Here is an 8,000-nt window from a genome sequence, read left to right as displayed (position 1 = left end):
ACAGCTCAAACGATTCTAGGATCAAATATTATCATATCTCATTCAACAAGTTAACGTTCAACTCAGACGACCACCAATTTTTTTAACGAAAAATGACGAGTTTAGAACATATAATTAGTCAAGTGGTTATTTTGTAATTTATAATAGTCGAATGACTCAACAAAGCAACGTTCTATAGTTGAGGGATCATTTTATAAATTTTAATAGATGAAAGACTCAACAAGCAACATCCTATAATCTAGAGACCATTTGTGTATTTACCCTTATTAATAATACAAGTTTACTGTGTAAATGACTAAATCTATATTCAAAGATATGAACGTTCAATGTTAAATGATTGAAATTATCTTCCAACAAATTTTAGATTACAAACTTTGATGCTAAATCAGAATCATTTTGAAGGCCAAATAATAATAAAGGCATATTCGAGGAAAATCATAATAACAGGCTGTTGATATGAAAGGAACTGCGAATCAACTTCGTATCACAAAAATCATGAATTAATGGGAATTTTCTCACTCAATCACAAAAACCCTATAATCCATTTGCCCTATCCATCACTTAAAGCCTTGTGGCTTCAAATCTTAGCCTTAACCCCCCCAACTTTGTCATCTTCTTCAACCGTCTCTTTCAAAACAGTTATTCATGAAGCTTCCTCTCTTTCATCTACGGAAAACATTCTCAGTTCCCTCTGTCCACTTTTGACATCCAATATGCAGGGCTTTTCCCATAGAGAGAGTATTCATTTATGCTATAGTCCTCCCAACACACCAGTTACAGACCCGGATATAGACTTCAACGATGTGTTTGGAGGTCCGCCGAGGAGGTCATCGGTTCAAGAGACACGGCACCGTTTCAGTGAAGACACGGATTTTTATTCATCACCTGGATTCGACGGAACGTCGTTTTGTTCATCGCGGTTGTCGGGTTTAAGAGAGAAGCCAGTGTTCGGGGAAGAAGGGAGAAGACAGTCGAGAAGCGATTTCTACGATGATATTTTTGGAGGGAATGAGAGCTCTTCTCCGAGGAAGTTTGAAATGAAGGGGCTTTGCTAGGTTGCCACTAACGCCTGAACCTTTTGCTACTTCCTTGCCTACTCGATTCAGGTTCTACTTTTCCTTCATTTGTTTCAAAATCATACTTAAGGTTTACTTTTTTGTTTTGTTTTAGTATCTTCGTTAAAAACTTAATGGAAGTATTGCATATGTCATTTTTATTCGGTAAATCACATCATTCATCACTTAATTATCTCGATTGATAATTTAAGCACTAAAATGAAACGAGATTAATAGTTTAGGTATTAAATGTGTAGTTTACCTAAAAACAATTGGCGGCTTCTTTCACTTTGGTTGTTAGTTATGTCCAATCTTCTAGTTAATTATGCATTGTCGTAGTTTGTGTTTTGGATTTAATATGGGATTTAAGAATTTTGAGTTAATCGGTTGATGAGTATTAATTTATAGGTTTAAATTGAGGGTGAATAAAATTTTATTCGATTCGATTTGAGAAATAGATTTTTTTTAATTTCGAGTTATTTAAGTCAACTCGAATTATCAATTTGATTTTTCGAGTTCGAGTCGAGTTAAAATTTCAAAATTTCGAGGAACTCAAAAAATTGAATATTTGGATGAATATTTTGACAGATTTACGATTTGGTCTCTGAATTCCTATTCTTTTAACTCCTCATTCATTTTAAGTCAAATTTTTATCAAATTTGAACTACATGTTTCTATTCATCATAGAATACATGTATACTTTCAACTGCACTTTTTGATAACAAATTTTTTATTTTTTAATTTAGTCCTTCATTTTTGCATGATTTCCATATTTCTTCAATTTATCCTTCATTTTAAGTACATTTTTGACAAAATTTAAATCACACACTCATCTACCACTATAGAATACTTATGTAACTTCAATTCTTATTTTTCTTACTAAAAATGTACTCTTCCTTTTTAATCTAGTCCTTTAACTTTGTATTTTTACTCAATTTAATCTTTTGACTACAATTGTTTTCAAATTTCTTCTTCACATTAATTCTTTGACTCCTTTATGCTCTCATTAATCTTTTATCCTAAAAACACATTCTTTGAAATATAATATTATAAATATATTTTATAATTTTAGATTTATGTAATATAAATAATATTGTAATATGAAAAGAATATGAAGAAATATATATATATCTTATATGGTTAGAGAAAGTCGAAAAATTAAACAATTCGTACTATAATACTTTAAATAATTACAATTAAATTTATATAGAAACTCGAATAACTTGACTATAATTTCTTAAACTCGACTCAAAAAATTTTCAAGTTAAGATCGAACCATAAAATATGACTTGTCAACTCGAATAACTCGTAATTTTTTTACTCGAATCGACTCAACTGGATCGAATGATCACCCCTAGGTTTAATATAAAGTAAAAGTGCTTAAATTATATATTTTTCCTTAGTTAGTTGCTTAATTTTTTTGCCTAGTATTTTCAATGTTATCATTTAGTCATTACATTGTAACGACCGCTAAAAATTCTGTTAAAATTAGTCAAGTAATCAGTATTTGACACGTGTCGCATATTGAGTGATTGACAAACCTTTTTTAACGCTTGTTACGACCAAGACACCTAAATGATCATGTTGGAAACATTAGACATCTAAATTGACCGAAAAAAATTTAGACACCTAAATGGAAAAATAGGTATTGTTTAAGCACTTTTTTTTTATTAAACCTATTTTATATCTCAAATTTCATTTGAATTTTTTTTTGAGTCAAGTCTAGTCGACATATAATGTTATGGCAGTAATTGATTCTAATTTAAACAACTTTCTATAATCATATATCATATAGAGTTGAGGAAGTCCACTCGAATTTGAAAATCAATCTACTAATTACTAAAAAAAATTAGTTATTCGAGTCTTATTTTGTAACTTAAACTTTATTTAAATTTTTTTCAACTCAAGTCGAGTCTTAACGTCAAATCGAATAAAAAATCAACTTTTTCAAATCGGGTCGAGTTTTGATCACCCTAAATGTAATTATTATTTTTTTTTTAAATACTACTTGTTATGAAATCCAAAACGATAAACATTTTAGTCGCTATTGATGATATGAATTTTCTTTGTTCTGTTTTTTCTTTTTTTTCTTTTTTCACTATGTTAACTAATGATATTTTTGTCAATCTATCTTGATTAGGCATTTTTTTAATATATATATCAGTTTAATATAGAAGTAATCATATTATCAATTTGAAATTATCATGAATTATAACAGCTACATAAATTTAAAATTTAAATAATACTAGTCATAAATTGAACCAAATAATTATGTAATTTCATCAATTCTCAACCTTTCCTAAAATTAAAGGACGTAATGGAAGAACATTTAATTTAACATGACTCAAAATTTATTTCATTAGTTAACATATCACTATAACACGTAATTATAAATTCACTTGTCATGTAACTTTCCGTTTTATTGTTGTCCTCTCGATTTTTCAGAATTTTATCTAAATTAAATCAGATCGATTCTTATTCAAATGTATTTTTTTACTCTCTTTTTGTCTTACTTTTTCACTTAACTAAACACAAGTTGAAGGATTCTTATGTTTACATTTTCATCAAACTCGATGTGACTGGTTCCATAATTAGTCCGATGGCTTACTTTTGGCGCCTTTAATTCCCCAGCCTTATGAACAAAGGAATGGACCTCCCCACATTTGCCTCTCCTACCGGTAGAACCAAGGATGGATCTTCAAATCGCTATGCTTCTTCTCCTCTCTCAAGATTCTCAAATCAAGATAAAGAGGAACCCAAAAATAATTTTCAATCATCCCATCGATTCAGTGCTTTTTCTCAGGAGTTATCTACTGCCAATGAAGCTGAGGATTCATAAACTCGACCAAGCACGATGAAACAGAATCCAAAACCCGCTTTCACTTCTCAATTTATAAATGGGAAGGCAAAGGAGAGGTACCTGTAGCTGTATCCATTAGGGGAAATGGTAAACTTCAAGAAAAAGATAAACTGCAGAGGTGCTCAAGTGCTAAGGATGACAGCATGTGAAATATAGCAACGGAATCAAATCAAAGCTGGATAATAGTTTCAGGTCTACTGATAGAATGTCGGAAAATGCTAAATCTTTTGGAGTAGAACGTGAAGATAATGGAATTTAGGCTCTCAAGTTCCTTCAAGAACGAAGATGGAGAAAGGGTTCGATCTATTCGGGAAGTCCAACAGTCCCAAGTCCGAACCTGAAATAAATTTGTGATAAACAGAGAATGAAAGTAAAAAGGCTCACACTAAAAGTCTGAAATTGCTCTTCCATGATGATGACCATTACCATCGAGGTATTTAGTATTCGGATTCGTGTTGGAATCGACCGTCGAATCGTACTTTTACGATATGATCCGGTGCTTATAGTGGGATCAATAAATTTAAAAATGGGTCCAAAATTTTAATTTTATTTTCTTAAAATAATAAGTATGTAAAAATTATAATTTTTTTTCTTTTTTTTCTTAACATATAAATTAAATTTAATCACATTTTCAAAATAATGGATGCACTTCCTTTATGGGAGCTTAGTGCATCAGCCACTAGTGTTATGTGTGTTTATGTGCTTTTTCTTTTATGATGTTGTCTTCTCTATTGCGTAGGTAATGAGATGAGTAAAATGATGGAGCAAAATACATTTCTGGAAAGAGTAGGAAGAAGTTATATGAAATTCTAGATGATGAAAACGTCAAGAAACCGGATACTACAAAAAGGTTACTTCCAACATGATGGAAGGTAGTACAAGAAGAGTAAAGGGTTCCCCTAGGAACTCGGCGGATAATGGGAAAGGGCAGAGTTAGAGGAAAGGGAAAGATTTCATTAAAATCTTCAACCAGGATGCTTCACCAAAGCCTAAACCGGACACTGTCCGTGAGAGACATGACCTAGACGTCCGGAAAGACATACGATCGAGCCAGAGTATGAACCAAGTAATGGTATGACTGAAAGGGCTGTGAAATTTCACATGCCTGACTTGCAAGAGAAGAAATCGTCTCCCGAAGCTACTATTGCGAATCATATGTTTAATGGTGCAGCTGAAAAGAGCACTAATATCTCAGTAACAGATCTTGGTTAGTTTATATATTGTTCCATTACTTCTTGTGTGCTGGTTTTGGAGATTTCTCTGTGGCATGCAAATTTAACTCAAAATCAACCCTTTTCCTTCTATTATTTGTGTTGGCATCAGTTTCTAATGGCTTCAACACTATTATTGAAGATCCAACAGACTCAGACGATTACTTCACGGTATGCTTTTGGTTTATATCTTTGTACAATTACTATAGAATGATTGATGTCTAGTTGTTTACTCTATCCAAATTATGATACAGATAGAAGACTTGACACCAGAAGAGAAAATTTTCCCAGATTCCGGCATCGACCATGAAGAAATCAAGGTAATACAGACCACACTAGATGCTGTCACTCGTAACCATAAGCAAAAAAAAACCTATTTTGCTTCACATTTTTCAGCCGATTACTTCATTTAATGCAGGCCATTGATGCCAAAATACAACAATGGTCAAGTGGGAAAGAAGGAAATATCCGTTCATTGTTGTCAACTTTACAATATGTAAGTAAAAACGTCTCCCATATGAATCTACAAGATCATGCAGGCCAGTTAAGAACATTTTTGTGTCTGTTAAAGACTAACAGTGGTTACATAGGTCCTTTGGCCTAATAGTGGTTGGAAGGCGGTGCCTCTGGTGGACATAATTGAAGGGCCTGCTGTGAAAAGATCATATCAAAAGGCTCTACTGTGTCTACATCCAGATAAACTCCAACAGAAGGGTGCTGGCTCAGATATAAAATACATTGCACAAAGAGTCTTTGATGTTCTACAGGTAATCCATGTTTTTCCCCCTCTATAATCATACATCCACGTGTTGATAGAATCTTTGCTATAACTCCTGCTGATTCACCTACCCATTTGGAACCTCAGGATGCGTGGACTCATTTCAACTCACTTGGCTCGGTGTGATTTACTCATGACGTGTTATCTGCCGACAAAAGGAAGTAAAATTAGATGATTAGCACAAGGGCAATGAATGTACAGTGTAAATTAATCTTTTTTTTTCACTCATCATACTGAGTTTATATGCTGTGCAAGTGTACATGTAACAGTTTGCAAACACATTATTAGTATAATAAAGTTTTTGACAGAGTGCAGGTTTTGAGGTCATCTGTGTTTTTCAAATAATTGTATATTTGTGGATATTGAATTATTTGTTGCATAGTAGTCACTTTCAAAACTAGTTGTGATCCCGCAATAATTTTAACCTGCTTGTCTTTCGGTTTTGTCAGGAACTTGGTTTTTGAATTCAAAATGCAGCAATCATTGAGCCACAAGATTCAAGAACGAGACTTAGTAGCTGTTTGTTTGCCTCTTAATAGAATCATTCAGCGCTGAATGCTGAATCGTTTAGCATTAAACGCGTTTGTTTTACACCTCTAAATGATTCAGTGCTAACTGATTCAGCAAAACGGTGCTGAATGATTCAGCATAAAAGTACATTCTGAATAATTCAGAGCCATAATCAAATAGCATGTCACATTCAAAGCTAATTCATACAGAGTTTCTGAATCATTCAGCATTTGAATCATTCAGCGTTTAATCACTCTGAAATAATCAAACAACCCCTTAGTTTATTTTTACTTTGTTCAGAGATATTGGTTTGTAGAGACTTAGTTTATTTTTACTTTGTTTAGAGATATTGGTTTGCAGTTCTATAATATTAAATTGTAGACGTAAGTCACGTAACACGACATAATAATAATATCATAACGATTTTTAAGATTATTGGAAGACCTCAATCATGGTAACCTACAATATGCAACCATTGATACCTCCTTTGTACACCGCCTTGCAACTTCTGAAGTAACACTGAATCAACTCACTTTCGTTGATAACTTTGAAATGGGTTCGAATTTTAGGTTTTAAATCTTGATAACTCCGAAATGAACAAGGACAGAATGAATAAAATAAGAGGACTGGATTATTATTTTATCAATTTTGTTCATTGTCATATTATCTCTAATTAATCATTTACCATAAAAAAAATTATAATTTTTTTATAGTAGGATGACTTAATTAAAAATATCTCATAGCTGAGGGACAATCTGCATAATTTAGTGAAGAAAGGTGGCCTAAAAAGAATAAGAGGATGAAAAAGGGTTGGTCAATTCTTCATGTTGTTTCTACTTGTCGGTCTCTTTTGTCTTCTGAGCAGAAAGAATAGTTGCTATTTTTTACAAGCACTGGCATTTTGCAATGATGAGAAGTTAAAAGAATGGGAGCATTCAATTTCCAATGAAATGTTCTTTCTTTGACTAAGAGTTAAATTCAAATCATCATTCAATCTCATAATAATTATAAGGGAAGTATATATTCGAAAAAAATTTAATCGTTTGATAATAGATAAGTAAATATTCTTACACAGATATCATGCTTGAATCTAAGACTTATATGATTAACAATCATTCTTTTAATTATTGAAGTTGTTTGATTTTGCATCAATGGAAATTTCTTTGATTAATCTTTAATTAATCAAAAGTGATTTATTATAAATTAAATAGTTGATCAATTAATCTAAATCAAATATACTAATAAGTTTATTATAAAGTGATTATTAACTTAATTTTTTTATTCGCAATACCAGGATTCGAACTCTCATAATAGGACGAGTCTACATCTAACGTCATATATCAATGTACATTGATATAATATAGAGTAAAATTTACAAATAGTCATTCAATTATGGTAAAATGATCTTTTTTGGTCATTTAAGTTTTGAAAGTTATAAAATAAGTATTAGACTGTGTATTCTGTTTTTAAAAGAAATATATTGACTATTAACTGTCGTTAAAGGGTAACGTGATGTATTAAATTAATGAAATTTTGATTTTCTTAATATTTTTAAGTAATAATTTTAAATTTAATTTTTTTTAAAT

At 31.5% G+C, this 8,000-nt stretch overlaps 1 pseudogene; it reads left to right on the top strand.

Annotated features, from left to right (window-relative positions):
• Positions 1-667: 667 nt before the first annotated feature.
• LOC120183910 lies at positions 668-6,119 on the top strand (annotated as a pseudogene).
• The last annotated feature ends 1,881 nt before the right edge of the window (positions 6,120-8,000 follow it).

The sequence above is a fragment of the Hibiscus syriacus genome, unplaced genomic scaffold (genome assembly GCF_006381635.1).
Source record: "Hibiscus syriacus cultivar Baekdansim isolate YM2019G1 unplaced genomic scaffold, ASM638163v2 tig00003725_pilon, whole genome shotgun sequence".
Classification (NCBI taxonomy): domain Eukaryota; kingdom Viridiplantae; phylum Streptophyta; class Magnoliopsida; order Malvales; family Malvaceae; genus Hibiscus; species Hibiscus syriacus.
The sequence above is the reverse complement of the archived record's forward strand: the minus strand, read 5'-3'. Positions and strand labels throughout refer to the sequence as shown.